At 43.1% G+C, this 18,547-nt stretch overlaps 1 long non-coding RNA gene across 1 annotated transcript; it reads left to right on the top strand.

Moving 5' to 3' along the window:
• On the top strand, positions 1 to 16,803 carry LOC106501953. Its single transcript, XR_001295495.2, has 3 exons — positions 1 to 374; positions 5,029 to 5,120; positions 16,613 to 16,803. It is a non-coding gene; the product is annotated as an uncharacterized LOC106501953 (long non-coding RNA).

Below are 18,547 nucleotides of genomic sequence, written 5' to 3'. Positions count from 1 at the left end.
CAAGAGTGTATGGGTTTGTTTCTGGATTTCATCTGGGGAATCTTGGAGGATGAGTTTGCCTCAGAGGAGAAGCTTACAGAACCTCACTGCCAGCTGCCCATTTAAAGCAGGGGGTGTGTTGTGGGAGTGGGTGGGAAGCCGGAGCAAACAGGGCCAGGACGCGGAAGGAGAGACAGGAGTAACCTATGTGCACAGCCTTTCCCTATACCACTGCTAGTAAACGACAGTATCAAACAAGAGGAATAACACCTCAAGTCCTGTTCCAGGAAGGTCCAGGAACCCCAAACGTCCCGTTGCCTTCTCGCCTCCTCTGCTGAGAGGGGCAGAGCGGCTCACGTTGACAGACTGAAGGGTAAATGTGCAAACGTTTATGGGTAAGTGTCCTCCGGTCCTCCTTCTGCATGGCTCTTTTGCTCTCTTTCCTCCCCCCACCCGCCCTCTCTGGGTGCCCCAAGAGTGAATAACGGGCCGTCTTGTTTCCTTGGGCTGCAGGGCACGGAGAAGGGGCTGATTGTCTTCTCAGCTCCTGGCTTTGGACTGAGCGATGGGAACGTCTCTCGCCCGCTGATGCCAGGGAATTTTAGGTCACCAAAAGAAGGGTTCACTGTCTGGCGGCAACTGAGAATAATAATCACCCTAAATCTGGCGCCTCGGGTTTCCTAGCCCTAGACCAGTGGTTCTCCAACTTTGGCCCGCATCAGACTTACCTGGAGGGCTGGTTATACGACCGACCCAACTGGCCCCACCCCAGAATTTGTTATTAGTTCTAAGAAGTTTCTTAGTTTCTAATTAGTTTTAATTAGTTTCAAATAAGTCTCGAGGTGATGTGATCCCGCTGGTTCGGAGAATCACACCTTGAGAACCACCGCCTTGGACGACAAAAGTGCCTGTAAGAGCTGTGTGTGTGCTTTCATTTGTCCTCACAGTCAGGCACTCGGTGGTCTCACAACTCCACTTTTTATAGCCACCTTAGGGAACGGAACAACTGATGGTGACAGCGAAAGGCCGGCTTTAAGGCTATTCGATCTCTCCTCACCGCCCAGCCCACCCCGAGAGATCTCAGGGAGAGTCAGAGAGCAAGATGGGGGCAGGAACTGAGTGGTAATGGTGCTGGGAAGGCCTCGGCTGTCCCCCGCACCTCTGCAGAGACAGCGGGTAGGGGCCGCGCGGCCAGAGTGTTGCGGGGAGGGGAGAGATCCTGGGCCGAGCACCGGGAAGCGCCTGCCGCCCGCTGCCCCCTGCCGGCTGCCCGGCCCGCGCACCCGAAGTCACCGCGGTCGCCAGGACTAGAGGTTTCCGGCGGCGCGCGCCGCAGGACGTTTCCAGCCCCAGCCCATATTTGGTGAAAGTCTTTCAAGACTCCGTCATCCAGCTCTGCGGGGCGGAGGCGATGGCGGCGGCCTCAGGAGCTGGACCCGGCAACCGCGCGGCCGCCGCGTCGCTGAAAAGTGCCTGCGTCCGGCCCTCGCGCCGCGGGGCGGCTGGCGTGCCGGGCGTGTGGGTGCGCGCGTGCCCCGGAGACCGCGGCCGCGGGACCCGTTCCCGCACCCCATGCGAGGGCTCGGCCCGCCCTGCGCTGCGTGGGAGGCTGGCGCGGAGGGCGCCGGCCCGATTGTGTCACTTTTCCCGTCCACCCCGCTGTTGACTCGTCCTCCCAAAGGGGCAGAGTTGCCGCGCTGTGCCAGACTTGGAGGGTACGCCCAGGCGCGGGGGTGTGGGTGTGTGTCGGAACCAGGCGTTCTTGAGACATCAAACCCACCAGAGAGTGGGGACCAGGAATTAATTTTGGGGAGTAGTCCCCGAGGGCCTTGATTCCGTTATCCCTAGAAGGGAGAGAGGCTGAAGCTCGCTCTCGGTCTCTCTTGGGTCTCCCACAACCCTTTCTTACCTCCTCCTCAATAAGTTCCGTGGAGGCGGAACCCCTGGATAGGAAGCCCTAGCTCTGTCGTCCACTAGCCTACAGTCTTCAGTGAACTGCAGATCCCTAATGGACCTTGCATCCTTCATCAGTAAACTGGGAAAGGAGATAGCAGTGGTGAAACTGGAGCAGTCCCTTTCAGGGCCAAATTTCATGCCATCCTCTCCCGATAATGAGAGAAGCCAATGCTTACACAGGGCTCAGTTTGTGTCAGGCATGGTTTTGAATGCCTGCTATTTTGACTTCTTTGATTTTCTGATGTCCCATTGAGGGCATCGTTAATACCATTCTCTATCTGAATGGGAAAATTTGGAGGCACAGAGGGTAAATGTTTAGTCAAAGAGCACTCAGTAGGTAGCCGAATTGAACCCAGGCTTCTTGGTCCTAGCTGACCTTGCACTTAACCGCTGTGCCTAACTCCCCATCACTTAGAAGTTCATACCTGTCCCTTCTTCTGAAATTTACCTTCATTTAACTCTATCACAGCTTACCCAGATGTTCCAGGATAAATGCATCAGATAGAAAAGCAGTTGATGAGTTAATTGAAGCTATATAAACCTTTAAGAATTGCCTTGTGTACTGGCTCTTGGGCTTCCCTGGTGGCTCAGACTATAAAAATCTGCCTGAAAATGTGGGAGACCTGGGTTCAGTCCCTGGGTTGGGAAGATCCCCTGGAGGAGGGCATGGCAACCCACTCCAGTATTCTTGCCTGGAGAATCCCATGGACAGAGGAGTCTGGCAGGCTACAGTCCATGGGGTTGCAAAGAGTCGAACACGACTGAGCCACTAGGCATGGCATAGCACTGGCTCTTGAGGAGGAGAGGGAAAGGGTTGTTGCATTTCAACAGAAAAAGCCTTAATGCAAACAGATTTTTATAGTGGACTTTTTGACACGTTGGCAGATGACAGAGAAGATGTCTAGGCCTTTGGACCCCTTCTTTAATCTTATAAGCCACACTGATCAGACAGTCCTACTTCTGGAGTATGGGTTGGCCTGGTAAGAGCTACATTTGTCAATGAGATAGTTTTCACAGCTACTTACTTGACAGTTTATCAGTCTGAGTGTTTCTTATACACTCAATCTACTTTTAACTTGTTTTTTTTTTTTCCAGTTATGTTATGAACATAATCACCTATGTATCTAAGGACAAATTGCTCATCTTCTTCAAACCCCAGATTTATTCTGAGCTCATAATATGTCATGGCACCAAAAAGAGGACCTTAATATTGGCCTTTCCCTGAACGACTTTACAGTCTGACACTTTTGGGCCTGGGCAATGGATATAGAACTGTCACGCAAGTGTATGTTCCTCGATTCTTTGTCTCGTCACAACAAAGATTTGGAGCAACGGACATTAAAGCCCTCAGCGCATCACAGCTCTCGGGTCTTGGACAAACCATGTTGTAGCTCTTAGGCAAATCAGTGTTACGGCTCTATTTTATTTAGAAGATAGCAGGAGACTCCATCCTCGAAGCTTGAGGGCATGCCAACCCAAAGACTTGAAGAGAAGAGAGTGGAGGAGCATGTGGTGGAGGGGGAGAGAGAGAGAGAGCACACACGCAGGAGAGAAAGAGAGGAAGAAAACGCTTTGGCTCCTCCTTTAATATGTTTTTTTCTCCACCTGGGCCTGCCCTATGCAAATTGGGCTTAGCCATGACTTCTGTTTGTTCTACCTGAAGTCTTCACTCTGGTCCTCAGACCTTCCTTTGACCTTCCTTGTCTTTTAGCCACCGCCATTTTGGACTCCTTTTCCCTATTCTACCTACCTAACAGAACTAATCTGAGTCTATAAGGGTAAACAAGAGTCTGCTACATGGAAAGATATTTGAGGGAACAGAGCTTTGATGACCCACTAGTAAGTCGTGGCCATAGAATTCCTTTGGGGAACTGGCAAGAGACAGCAACTAGATCTTCTGCCAGGGGCCTTGCCCATCTTATTGGGACTCTGTCTACGGGTAGTGGTGAGCCTGTGATGTTTCGCCTTGGTTTCCTCTCATCTATAAGATAATGGCTTTGCCCCAGCTCAGGGAATATACACTGAAGGGCTCAAAGGGATCAGCCAGGTAACAAAATGCCATTCCAAGGATTTTTGTCTGATGACACTGGCCTCAGCCTGGGGCCACAATGTGGAGAGTGTAGACTCTATGAGGGGTAGAGTGGGGGCTGAGTGGTTGGTAGGTGAAAATGTAAATCCAGTGTTTGCTTGTTTTCTCAAATTTTAGAGGTACTAGTGATCTGAATTTTTACACGAAGGCTTTTAATTTTTAAAATATTGCCAATTAATTAAAACAATGTTAAAATGCCATCTAAGTTAATCCTGGGAAAACTCAAGAAGACGATGTGTGGGAACTGCCAATTGTGATCTCCAGACTAAATGTCTCTGAAAACTTGTCCTGCTCTGGCATTCTGTAGCTCTCAGCCTCTCTTGACACATTAAGGAATAGCACCATGGGCTCCACTGAACTAGCAGGTTGGTTAGGCTTTCCTTTGTTTAAGAGTTAGGGCTGTCACTTGACTCAGTTGTAAGAGTTTATGCTTTATCAACAAAATTGGAATGTGTCTTTTCTTATTTTCCACTTTCCATCTTCCCCAAACACTACTCTGTTTTCATACTTCTCCCCTTGAATTTATGTTGTAAGCAGCAGGCATTCTCTTGGCAGCATGGTAGGAAACACTTTTTTTTTTTTTTTAGGGCATTTGTATCCAGTGGGAACTATATCTGTTTATTTTCTTCACCTGGCATCTGTCCACAGGAAGCCAGACATTTCTAACCCCTTTACCTTACAGATCTTCTTCTTTTGTGATAACACAGAAACATTTCAAAGGAATGGACTAGAAGGTACCCCTCCCACTCCACCCTGCAATCTATCTTCTAGACATGCTTGAGCAATCCGAAATATATAATTATAAGTCACTATCAAATGGGTTGGTTCCAGATTCAGAGATTAAGAATTAACCTTCACCTTCTGTGGGTTTTATTTCCAGAGATACTTATCTCTTAAATGCCCACTTAAAACCACACATACCACATTGAGAAAGGATTTGATCTGGGCACAGTACATGAGCACACAGAGAGACTGAAGCCATTTATTTGTGCCAACTTTTGCAGGGCCGAGGATTAAGTGTGAAGGAGGATTCTGGCAGTTGGGCTGAACAAAGACATAAGACATGTTTAATACTCAGCAGGATGCTTGGCATATAGTAAGTGCTTAATAAATTATAATTATTTCCACTGCAGTCACCACCATTACCTTTACTTTTACAACAATTAGCATAGGATGAATTAGACTTATTCTCTAGATAATGTTCTGTATTCTTTAGACTAGAGAAAAAAACTAGATGAACTCTAGTTTAAAAATCATTTGCTAAGTTATATATAGATGATGTGATTTATAAATCCCACTCAAGTCAGGATCCTGGCTTGCACTGGGGCCCCAGTGATCATCTAACAAAGCACTTTAATGGCCTTGCCTGTCATGGAATTGTGACTTTGCCTACAGTGTTGAGCCTGGTAAGGTTTTTGCCTTGGTTTCTTCATCTATAAGATAATGAGGTTGCCCCAACTCAGAGGTCATGCACTCAAGTGCCCCACAGATCAATCAGATACAAAACGCCATACTTGAGAGTTAGTGACAGCTAACACTTGGCCTCAGTGTTTGGGAGCCATGAGGATCACTGTATCTCTGGTGCCTGGGTTTTGTCTACCAAAGACTAGGCAGTTTGTATATATATGAGATGTTAAGGGACAACAGAGTGTCTGCATCCAAAGGCCATTCTTTTGGTGGAATCTGCCTTAAAATCTAGGTACTTGCCCCCAACTTCTTGACTTCCTCCTAACAACTGATTGTGGACCTCACTTAAATATTTTTCTAAATGTGAGCTTATTTGTGCTTTCAGTCATGGTAGACCTCACTTTCTTCAAGAGAGTCTGGTAATGAATGAGTTAAATAATTTTAAAAAGGGTTCCCTCCTCAGGGACCCTTGCCTGAGCATGTTCCTATTTCCTCTGAAGAGAGATGTGTCAGAGCAGAGGAGCAACTCAGAGACTGAGATGCTTCTACCCTGGCTGAGTCATCACCGCTGACTTTATCCCCGGAGGCAGACTTTACCACCTGAGGTGGCATCGCTGCTACCACCCGCAGCCTGTGGTCACCCTCACATCCGAGCTGCTCGGTCCAGAGCCCTCCAGGCGCCCATCAAACACTCGTAGTGTGCACCTTGTGCAAGGTGTCACTGAGCCTTGGATGTGGGCATGGGTGAGGTGCCCAAGGTTATGGCGAAAAACAAAAAGAATACAGCAATTTAAGGCTAGTCCCAGGCACTTCTTTGACATCTTTTATCCTCTCTCCTTTGATTAAATATTAGCTTAAAAAAAAAAAAGCTGTTTTTAAACAGTCAGTTCTATTTTTTTGTACTTGTTTCTAACTTAAAAATTGATATATAATATTATATTAATTTTAGGTATGCAACATAATGATTCAATGTATATATATATATATATATATATATATGTATTGGGAAATGATCACCAGAGTAAGTCTAGCTCACACCCATCACCTCATATAGTTTTTTTGGGGGGTGAGTAGAAGTTTTAAGATCTACTCTTATTTACAATGCAGTATCAACTATGATTGGGGCTTCCCAGGTGGTACTAGTGGTAAAAAGAACCTGCCTGCCAATGCAGGAGACATAAGAGATGTGAGTTCGATTCCTGGGTCAGGAAGATCCTCTGGAGGAGGGCACATCAACCCCCTCCAGTATTCTTGCCTGGAGAATCCCATGGACAGAGGAGCTTGGTGGGCTACAGTCCATTGGGTCACAAAGAATTGGACACAATTGAAGCAGCTTAGCACAGCATGGACTATAGTCACTATACTGTACATTACATTCCCAAGATTTATTTATTTTATAACTGAAAGTTTGTACTTTTTGATCACCTGAACTGTCAGTGGTTAAAGGGCGAAGACAACATGTCTTCAATGCTTGAATCTTCTCAGGCCCTAGGAAATGCTGCTGGGGGAATTATGAAATGTGAATATATACCAAGACACTGCCAATTCAGAAGACGAATGGCTCAGTTCAGCCCTATTAATATGATATGAATGACAAGCTTCATTCTAGGTGGCAAGGCAAAGAGAAACAACATCTAGATTTTGCTACGTTGGCTCTCATACCCTAGAAAAGATCTAGAGGCATAAACAGATAATATAAAACAGCGATCTATGTTCCAGGTAAAAGGCAGCCAAATTGCTCTGGGAATAAAGACAAGGAACATCTTAACTTTGAGTCCCACCCTTTAAAAATGTGAGGTCTTTTTCAGTTTGTATATTTTGGTGGATAGGATGGGTCAGACTCAGTCACATGCAGGCACTAACATGTATGTTCCCCTTGAAGCTGACGATTGCAGAAAACATGGGCATCTTTGTGAGACAATAGTTAAACACATACAAATGAGAAACTTAATATGAGCCTCTGAACACGCGCTAATCACAGACAGGACCAACTTTGAGGGAAGGGAACTGACATGAACCAAAACCTTAAAGGTTATCTCACCTTACGTTCAAGAAAATCCTCAGAGGTGAGCATGTGAACATCTTTCTAAACTTAGGAAGTTGGCGTTCAGTGAGGTTAAGGAACTCGCTCAAGATTAGACAGTTAGTATGTAACCAAACAAGGCCTCTAATCCAGACCTAACTGCTCCCAAACCCAAAGTCTTTGCCCTTTCTACATTTCTGCTACATTTCCGCTACATTACTTTATATTTTGGGGCTCCAAAATCACTGCAGATGGTGACTGCAGCCATGAAATTAAAAGAGGCTTACTCCTTGGAAGAAAAGTTATGACCAACCTAGACAGCATATATTCAAAAGCAGAGACTTTACTTTGCCAACAAAGGTCCATCTAGTCAAGGCTATGGTTTTTCCTGTGGTCATGTATGGATGTGAGAGTTGGACTGTGAAGAAGGCTGAGCGCCGAAGAATTGATGCTTTTGAACTGTGGTGTTGGAGAAGACTCTTGAGCGTCCCTTGGACTGCAAGGAGATCCAACCAGTCCATTCTGAAGGAGATCAGTCTTAGGATTTCTTTGGAAGGAATGATGCTAAAGCTGAAACTCCAGTACTTTGGACACCTCATGCGAAGAGTTGACTCATTGGAAAAGACTCTGAAGCTGGGAAGGATTGGGGGCAGGAGGAAAAGGGGACGACCCAGGATGAGATGGCTGGATGGCATCACGGACTCAATGGGCGTGAGTCTGAGTGAACACCCGGATTTGGTGATGGACAGGGAGGCCTGGCGTGCTGCGATTCATGGGGTCACAAAGAGTCGGACACAACTGAGCGACTGAACTGAACTGAACTGAACATTTCTGCTACATCGTCCTACCTTCCTGAGTTTCAAGTCCCTTCATGAATGTTTGCTCTTGTTCTATTTTCTTTTATTGTTACCACCTTGCCTTTATAGAGCCAGCCCTTTCACCTTTTCTTAGCACTTTCAGATCCATTGATGCTGCAGTTTTTGAGCCACTCACTGGTGAGCCTGACTTCTCAAGAAGGTGCAATTAAAGTGAATGAGATCATTATCCTCACCATTATAATCGGAGAACAAGCATGGTGATACTAAGCCTGCACTTGGATTTGCTTCCTTGCTAGGCACTATGTAGAATAATTTGGATATCCATGATTTCTGTCTTCTAGGGGTAGATAACAGGTTCCCCAGGGTGTGGAGTTTAAATGGGAATAATGAAAGAAGTATGATTTAGAGAGTTTGTGTTTCAAAGACAGAAGGAAGTGCCATGCAGTCTGAGACTGCACTGAAGTAATATGGTGGCCCTATAAAGGCAAGGTGACAGCAGTAAGAAAATGTGAAAAAGAGCAAGCCCTCGTAAAGGGTGATGCCCTTCACTGACTCAGTGGACATGAGTTTGAGCAAACTCTGGGAGATGATGAAAGACAGGGAAGCCTGGTGTGCTGCCGTCCAAGGGGTTGCAAAGAGCTGGACACAGTTGAGCTACTGAACAACAACTCATTAAGGGAGTGGAAACTCAGAAGGAAGTCAGAGGACTATGTGAAACGGGTATTGGACAAGTGCACTGAAGTGTGTGTTTTGTGTACATGTGTGTGTGTGCGTGCTTGTGTGTTGGGGTGGAATGAGAAGAACATAGTGAATTATGACATTCCTGTGGATTCGTTATCTTCCCGTAGCTCATCCTGATTCCAATCACCTTTCTCTTTTGTGGGTTTTCTGCACTTCCTAAGTCCTTGCTCTGCAGTTTCCAATAGAAAAGTCCTTGAGTCTCCATCCAGGGGAGGTGGCCAGAAAGGACTACTTTCATAATTGGCCCATCCTGCAAGCACTGTTTTCAAGAGCCTGAAGTTCAAAAAGCTGGAGCCAAGGAAGGTGGTAGGAGATGAGGGTGTGACGTAAACTCAGGGAATAATTCTGAAGTGACATAAAGTAAGAATTGAGGCAATTTCCACTTGAAGTCACCTTTCCACTCACTAGGCATTAACCATCTGGAACCAAATGCAGCTAATTTAGCAGCATGTTGGAAAGTTTATAACATGAAGCACATTTTAGGGCCAGGACATCCAGGTTTTAATCCTTTGTATTCAGTAAATGCCTCACTTTTGGAATTCAGTCTGCTGTCAGTACATAGGAACTAAGAATAGCGCCAGCTTGTGAGTCACCACTCTTTGCTTTCTTCCAGAACACCGTGGGAAAAGGATGGGCAGACTGGTTCAGATAAAACCCAGTCCCACCCAAATACTCACTGAAGGCTGGAAACAAATCCATTTTTAAAATGTTTCAAAAATTGAACTCAGGAAAGAGATAGTAAGCCTGTGTTCTTTAGTTTCAACTTGGATCTGAAGCCTTGTTTTGTGTTCTAAGTCTCAAGGCTATCACATCGGGTGTTTTCTACAACTCTTTAGGTTGCTAGGGGATTCCCGCTTGACTTTTAAAGGACATTTATTAAATAATTGCACCATGCTAGGGTTTAGGGATACAAGGGTGACTAACATGTGGTCTCTGACTTTGAGGACAGCATGGTCTAGAGTGGTGAGAGCATAGGTAAATAATATGTGGTTGCTCCGTAGTGTCTGACTCTTTGCAACCCATGGAATGCCTGCTAGGCACCTCTGTTCATGGAATTCTCCAGGCAAGAATACTGGAGTGGACTGCCATTCTCTTCTGCAGGGGATCTTCCCAATCTAGGGATTGAACCTGGATGTCCTGCATTGCAGGCAGATTCTTTACCGTCTGAGATACCAGGGAAGCCCAGGTAAATAATGCCTGTGCGCAAATACTGAGTCCCCTCATAAGGGTCCATTGTGTACACACTGCCTCTGGAGCCTTGTGTGTACGTGGGCTGTGCTAGCAGTGAGGTCTTCTCATTGCCCTTGATGGTGTTGCTCTTGGAAATTCCAGTGCTTCTTTTGCAAAGCTTGGAAGAACAGTCTGTCTCTGCTTGGTTATAAACGACTGTGCTTAAATGACATAATATCAGCGTAAACTCAGAGAGTCCTCTGACAGTCTTGTCAGTAAGCGGTTGGGTGGTTTTGTTTTGAATGCCTTTCCACTCTTGCCTGGAAAATCCCGTGGACGGAGGAGCCTGGCGGGCCGCAGTCCATGGGGTCACTAAGAGTCGGACACGACCGAGTGACTTCACTTTCACTTTTCACTTTCATGCTTTGGAGAAGGAAATGGAAACGCACTCCAGTGTTCTTGCCTGGAGAATCCCAGGGACAGGGGAGCCTGGTGGGCTGCCGTCTATGGGGTCGCACAGAGTTGGACACGACTGAAGCAACTTAGTTGCAGCAGCAGCAGCCACTTCCCTTTGGTAAGCAGTCTAGGCTTCCTGATGTCTATTTATGGCCTTTTAGGTGAAGTTACATGTTCTGGCATTGTGATAATAACTAATGGATGTGTGATTTGTATTCTTGGCCTCACTAGAAATGGTGCACAGTGAATCCCAAGATTTCTGTTATTTAGTTTTAAAGGTAAGCCTAGTTATTGAAGCCTTTTTCCTAGGCAGTGGACCACATTGGAAACAGACAGGAAAGAAGAGCTTGGGGCTGGGGCACTGGGACAACCCAGAGGGATGTTACGGGGTGGGGGCGGTTCAGGATGGGGAACACGTGTATACCTGCGGCAGATTCATGTTGATGTATGGCAAAAACAATACAATAATGTAAAGTAATTAACCTCCAATTAAAATAAATTAATTAATATTTTAAAAAATAAATTAATTTAAAAAAAAGAAGAGCATAATCGGCAAGAGGGCTGTGACCCAGCATGCCATTACATTTGGTTCAGTTCAGTTCAGTTCAGTTCAGTCCCTCAGTCATGTCCGACTCTTTGCGACCCCATGAATCCCAGCACGCCAGGCCTCGCTGTCCATCACCAACTCCCGGAGTTCACTCAGACTCACGTCCATCGAGTCCGTGATGCTATCCAGCCATCTCATCCTGGGTCGTCCCCTTTTCCTCCTGCCCCCAATCCCTCCCAGCATCACAGTCTTTTCCAATGAGTCAAGTCTTCGCATGAGGTGGCCAAAGTACTGGAGTTTCAGCTTTAGCATCATTCCTTCCAACAAAATCCCAGGGTTGATCTCCTTCAGAATGGACTGGTTGGATCTCCTTGCAGTCCAAGGAACCCTCAAGAGTCTTCTCCAACACCACAGTTCAAAAGCATCAATTCTTCAGCGCTCAGCCTTCTTCACAGTCCAACTCTCACATCCATACATGACCACTGGAAAAACCATAGCCTTGGCTAGACGGACCTTAGTCGGCAAAGTAATGTCTCTGCTTTTGAATATGCTATCTAGGTTGGTCATAACTTTTCTTGCAAGGAGTAAGCGTCTTTTAATTTCATGGCTACAGTCAACATCTGCAGTGATTTTGGAGCCCCACAAAATAAAGTCTAACATTGTTTCCACTGTTTCCCCATCTATTTCCCATGATAAGCCAACTTTTTCACTCTCCTCTTTCACTTTCATCAAGAGGCTTTTGAGTTCCTCTTCACTTTCTGCCATAAGGGTGCTGTCATCTGCATATCTGAGGTTATTGATATTTCTCCCAGCAGTCTTGATTCCAGCTTGTGTTTCTTCCAGTCCAGCGTTTCTCATGATGTACTCTGCATTTAAGTTAAATAAGCAGGGTGACAATATACAGCCTTGACGGACTCCTTTTCCTATTTGGAACCAGTCTGTTGTTCCATGTCCAGTTCTAACTGTTGCTTCCTGACCTGCAGACAGATTTCTCAAGAGGCAGGTTAGGTGGTCTGATATTCCCATCTCTTTCAGAATTTTCCACAGTTTATTGTAATCCACACAGTCAAAAGCTTTGGCATAGTCAGTAAAGCAGAAATAGAGGTTTTTCTGGAACTCTCTTGCCTTTTCCATGATCCAGCAGATGTTGGCAATTTGATCTCTGGTTCCTCTGCCTTTTCTAAAACCAGCTTGAACATCAGGGAGTTCACGGTTCATGTATTGCTGAAGTCTGGCTTGGAGAATTTTGAGCATTACTTTACTAGCATGTGAGATGAGTGCAATTGTGCAGTAGTTTGAGCATTCTTTGGCATTGCCTTTCTTTGGGATTGGAATGAAAACTGACCTTTTCCAGTCCTGTGGCCACTGCTGAGTTGTCCAAATTTGCTGGCATATTGAGTGCAGCACTTTCACAGCATCATCTTTCAGGATTTAAAACAGCTCAACTGGAATTCCATCACCTCCACTAGCTTTGTTCGTAGTGATGCTTTCTAAGGCCCACTTGACTTCACATTCCAAGATGTCTGGCCCTAGATTAGTGATCACACCATCATGATTATCTGGGTCATGAAGATCTTTTTTGTACAATTCTTCCATGTCTTCTTGCCACCTCTTCTTAATATCTTCTCCTTCTGTTAGGTCCAGACCATTTCTGTCCTTTATCGAGCCCCTCTTTTCATGAAATATTCCCTTGGTATCTCTAATTTTCGTGATTACATTTGATTATATGAATTACATTTGGTAGCATTTTAAAGTATTGTTTAATTTTATTCCCCCATTGTTTGTGGTATGCCATCTGGCTTTATTTGTTTTGCTTATTTGGGTTCAGTTTTCTTTTATTTGTCAAATTTCTTAATGTGGAACCTAAGGTCACTGACTTAAGATCTTTTTTCTTTCTATTGTAATCATTTAGTGCTGTAGATTTCCCTATAGATGCTCCAGCTGCATCCCAGGAAATCTGATACATATACTTTTATTTTCATTCATTTGAAAGGCTTTTCTGATTTCCTTTTTAATTTCATTTTGACTCTTGGGTTAGTGTGTTATTTAGGATTTGAATATTTGGATTTTTTCCAGGCATCATTTTAGTTACTTAAGTTTGATTTCATTGCAGTCTGAAAATAAACTATTTGATTTTTTAAAAATATCTTACACTTTACATTTATATTTTACCTTAAATACTTGTACATGGTTATAATAACTCTCTTATTTTTTATTTATTTTATTTTATTTATTTTAATTGGACACTTATTACTTTATAATATTGTAGTGGTTTGCCAGACATTGACATGAGTGTACATGTGTTCCCCATCCTGCACCCCCTCCCCTCTCCCTCCCCATCCCATTCCTCTGGGTCATCCCAGTGCACCAACCCTGAGCACCCTGTCTCATGCATTGATCCTGAACTGGCAATCTGTCCAGTTATAATAGCTCTTTTAATGTTATCATTTTCCAGTCTCATTAACCCTGTAATTTCTAAGTTTGTTTCTATTGATTACTTTTTCTCCTGATTCTGGATCACATTTTCCTGCTATTTGGCATGTCTAGTAATTTTTTACTTGGAAGCTGAGTGTTATAAATATTATGTTATTGTATATTCAAACAAATATTCTTTGTTTTCTTTCTTTAAATGGTGTGGTGTTTTGCTTTGGCAGATCGTTAAGTTGGATGCAGCTTAGCTTGACCCATTCAAGCCCTTATACTTTCCTAGGGCAGGTCTAGAGAACCCGTCACTCAAGAGATAGTTCGGGCTTACTACTAAGATGTGACTCTACTGGTGTCTCTACTTGAACGACCTAGGATGTCACGAGGTCTCTCTACTAGCCAGTGTCAAATGTCAGGAATGCAATTTAAAGAAGATGGACTAGCACAGCTTCCCTGAGAATGTGAATGTTTGTCTTTTCTTTTGCCTTTCTTTACTGGAGCAGTGGGTATGAATTCTTTTAATAATATTGATCTATAATGCCAAACTGCTTTCTAGAAGGTCATAACATTTTCTACTTCTACCAACAGTTTAGGAGAGTGCCTACTTCACAATATCCTTGCCAGTGTTGAGTTTATGTTTAAAAAATTATAATATAATCTCTTGGAAGGAATATCATGAAGCCATTAGAATCATGTTTTCTGAAAACTAATAACTTGGGGGAACTCTCAAAACAGTGTTAATTGAACAAAAGCAGTACAAAGAACTCTTTACACATTAAGATACCACTTTTATATAAAGATCATATTATATATATACATTCATTCTTTGTTAATATCATTTATCTGTAGATAATGAAATTATGGGTGATTGTTATATTCTTCTTATTTTATCTTTAGTATAACCTTTATACTAAAAACTACGTTATAATATGAGGTATTTGATAAATGAGTGTATAGTAAAGAAAGGGCTTTACTCAGAACTTGGAAATACTCGAGGACAAGAAAATCTGCAGACATAGAGATCATATACCCTTCACAGACTTTAAGTGGAGTCATGTTTTACAATCTGTGTGTTCATTAAGGGTCCTCTGAGAGGGGAGCTGTCTGGGCCACTGAAACTAAAGTCCTACTAACACCTCCCACCTAATTGGGAACTGGCAAAAGTCGTATAACTGGTCAACCAATGACCATGGAAGGGAGGCAACTTTCTGCCTTGAATTGTTGAATTCATTTTGAGTCGTTTGGACCAAATGCATTGTCCTTGGTTTCCACTTTACACTTTAACATGGAATGTATTAATTAGTTTATTAGGATTGTCATAACAAATATACATTAGAAGTCAAACAAAATTTATTTTAATTAAGATTTATTTTCTTACAGTTATGGGAGCTAGAAGTCCAAGATCAGTGCATTTGCAGGTTTCTTCTAAGGCATCTTTCCTTGGCTTGCCAATAGTGATTCTTGTGTCTTCATCTGTACATGAATGTTTGTGTCCATTTCTTCTTCTTATAAAGACACTAGACATATTGGATTACTCCAAATTCAACTATACCATAATGACCTCATTTTAACTTAATAACCTCTTGACAGACTCTATTTCTAAATATAGTCACATTATGAGATACTGGGGTTAGGGCTTCAACATATGAGCTTTTGAGAGGATACTATTCAGGCCATAAGACTAAGTGTAGCTCTTTCTTCAAATTCTTCATGGAAGTCGCAGAGGGAGGAAAACCCATTTCTTTACTCTGCAAGCATAAACTCTGGATCCCAAAGTGCTTGATGTTGAACTCTGGCCCTCTCACTTAAGAACTCTGACCTGAGGAACTTCCCTGATGGTCCAGCGGTTAGGACTCCTTGCTTCCAATACAGAGGGTGTGGGTTAGATTCCTGGTCAAGGAACTAAGATTCCACATGCCTGCCACATGGCATGACCTTAAAAAAAACAAAAAAACAAAAAAAAACACCTAAAACTATTTTTTAAAGTACATTTTTAGAAAAAGAAATAAAAAAAAAGAACTGTTGGGCCTGGGATGAGATACCTAGCCTCTCTATATTTCAGTATCCTTCTCTCTCAAATGGGAACAATATAAGCTTATATTTCATGGGTTTGTTGTAAGCTTTCAGTAATTTAATTTATGAAGATCTTGTAGAATAGTGCTTGTCACATAGCCATATACTAGGTATTCAGTAAAGTTTAGCTGTTATCATTACATCAAATTATCTCATTCACGTACCTATCTATTTAATACTGTACTTGACGCAGAAGGTATAGCGATGTACATAAAAGATGTCTCTGTCATCACCAAGGAAGATTTTTGCTCCTGGATCTATGTGCCCTTCTTATTTTGGCAAAGGATGTTCTTCCTTTATAAATTCTCTGTGGAAATACTTTTCTAAGGGATACTGAGCAATCAGAGCATGCTTGATCTCTCTTCCCTTCCCTCTTTATTGGCACTGATTCTTTAATATGATTTGTAGATTTAGGGAGAGAGAAAGTCTGAAAAAGAAACCCGAAGTGATAAATCCTACATCTTTTTTTTATGGTTGCTTCTCCTTTCTCTACCCCAGAGACAATATTTATACCTCTTTAGCTGTACTGGACACATTTTCAAAATCCGCATGCCCAGATTGGGCACCCAGATAATGGTGAGGTTGTGGTATCTGCTACATTGAGCAGCCTTTTTAGAATGCTTTGATGGCTAAAAATATGGGTGATGAATCTGTCCTTTGTGCACCAGCTCTCTCCCCCTCATGTGGGAACATGTCCTTTAGGTCCTTTTTCAAGCAAAGACTTGTGCTGATCTACCTCATACATTAATTCTAGCTGTAGTAATACTTTGGGAAAGGAATAGGATCCCAAAATAACCACCAGGAGAAGTGTGTCACGAAAGGTCATGGCAATGGGGCAGAAGATATTGGACAGAGGAGTTCTAAAAATAGGGAGCGAGAGATCAAAGACCCAGCAGTAATGAGGAACCTTTTTTGGCTTTGCCTCACAGAAGGAGGAGGCAACGTTCCCCAGCCTACTCCTGCATTCTGCTCGACCTGCCACTCACACCCCGCTGGCAGAACTGCTGGGGCTGGGAGGATGATGAGCACGTTTTTCTGTCCTGAGTGTGAACTGCCTTTATATCATTTTGATGATAAGTGTATTCAAATAATGCTTAAAAGTATATCGAAATAAACAACATCATGGAGAATTTTACCTTATTGCAATATTCCTAATATTGCAAGGACATCAAACATTTCTGAGCAGGGATACTTAATTTCACCTTTCTTTTAGAGCAGTTCTTTAGATTTTACAAGCTAGAGTTGATTTTTCATTGTCTCCTGACAACGCACCTGATGATTAAGTGTTTGCAAAGCTAAGCACCGAATTTTATGTGCATGCACTGCAAACTGGGTCAGCGGGTTCAGCCACGTCAGGTCCCATCAGCCACTCTGTATGTTCCGGAGAACTAGGGTATGGGCATGTATAGCTGCAGGTGAAGAAACTGATTTTAAATATGATGTTCAATGTTCTCCCTCCATAGACAGAATTTTGATGATAATGTGGTAGGCAGATTAAAACATTAAAAACACGGGCCTCTTGAATGAACTTTGGGAGATGATTTTATGTGTGTGTGTGGTTTTGTTTCCTAATTCCATGAACTAGAGAGTCAGAAAGTCTGAGATGAATCCCATAATCTCCTAGAAATCAGTTTCCTCCACAATAAAATAAGTTTACTGACACTCGGTTTAGAGATGATAAATGTGCCGAAGTGCTTACAAACTGCAGGGTTGTACATGTGTTCCTTTTAAATCACACGGCTGTCAGAGAACTCGCCTGTGCATTCACGTGGAATCCACCCCTACCTCTTCAAATATGCTTCTTTTCATTCATTCCAAAGCTGTTTACTTCACTCCAGTGTGCCGGGCACAGTGCCAAGCACCAAAAAGCACTCAAAGATGAATCATACCCAGATCCTGCCCTCAAGGAACTTAGTATAGAAGGAGGAATATAAAACACCGAAAAATGCGTTGCTTGGTTTTTAAAATTCAGCATAATTGACTGCATCCTTGAACAAAATACCACATTTAAAAAATGATTTAGCAGTCCCTCTTGAATATTTAAATAATAATGTCTGTGTTAATGAACATTCATTAGTAGGCTAATAGACTAATGAATATGTGTGCTATTAGTCAAGAATATGGAGAAATGCCTGTAAAACAAAGGTATCCTGACTGAAGACAGGCAATTTGGGGAACTGCAGTGATTAATGATGACTGACAGTGCATTAATCTAGCCCTTGTTGAGGGATCACTCTTCATTAGGCTCCCCAAACCACAACTGATCAGGAAACAATTGATTCTGTCTGGCCCTAAAGCCAATTTCTCCACTTGTTTTGATTCAAGGCTTTCCTAGCCTGAATCCATAAGTTAACTGGTCCTTTTGTTTAACATTTTCACTGTGGTATAGTTAACAAATCTCTGAAAATAGAGACAAAGTTGAGATTTCTCCAGGAGATTGGGAGTCCTAAGATTTGTGCGAGGGAAGTGTGCAGTGATAAATCCTGAAAATTATGCAATTTGTCATCAGTGTAATGAAAATAAGATATTTGATGAAATTTTTAGCCCTTTTAAAATCACAACAAAATCTTAGCTCTTTTAAAAATCCAGCTTAAAGCACATTCTCAGTCAGGATTATGACTTAAAAAATATGCATTGAATAAGGATATGAAAGGCCTTCTGAAAATACAGGACATGATTTTGATCTTCCTGTTAAAAAAAAAAAAAGCTGCTTTAGAGATCAGAAATCTCATCATTCCCTTTTCAGGATAACTGTGAGGGCCTGTACCTTGGTCTTGAGTGAGTCTCTCCTTCAGGCATTAATAGGTTTAAATCAGTATGGGAGATCTTAAATATGGTCCTGAGGAAAAAGAAGCTATTGTGAG

The sequence above is a fragment of the Capra hircus genome, chromosome 3, assembly GCF_001704415.2.
Source record: "Capra hircus breed San Clemente chromosome 3, ASM170441v1, whole genome shotgun sequence".
NCBI classification, from domain to species: Eukaryota; Metazoa; Chordata; class Mammalia; order Artiodactyla; family Bovidae; genus Capra; species Capra hircus.
Note: the sequence above shows the minus strand (reverse complement) of the source record. Positions and strands in the feature narration are given on the sequence as shown.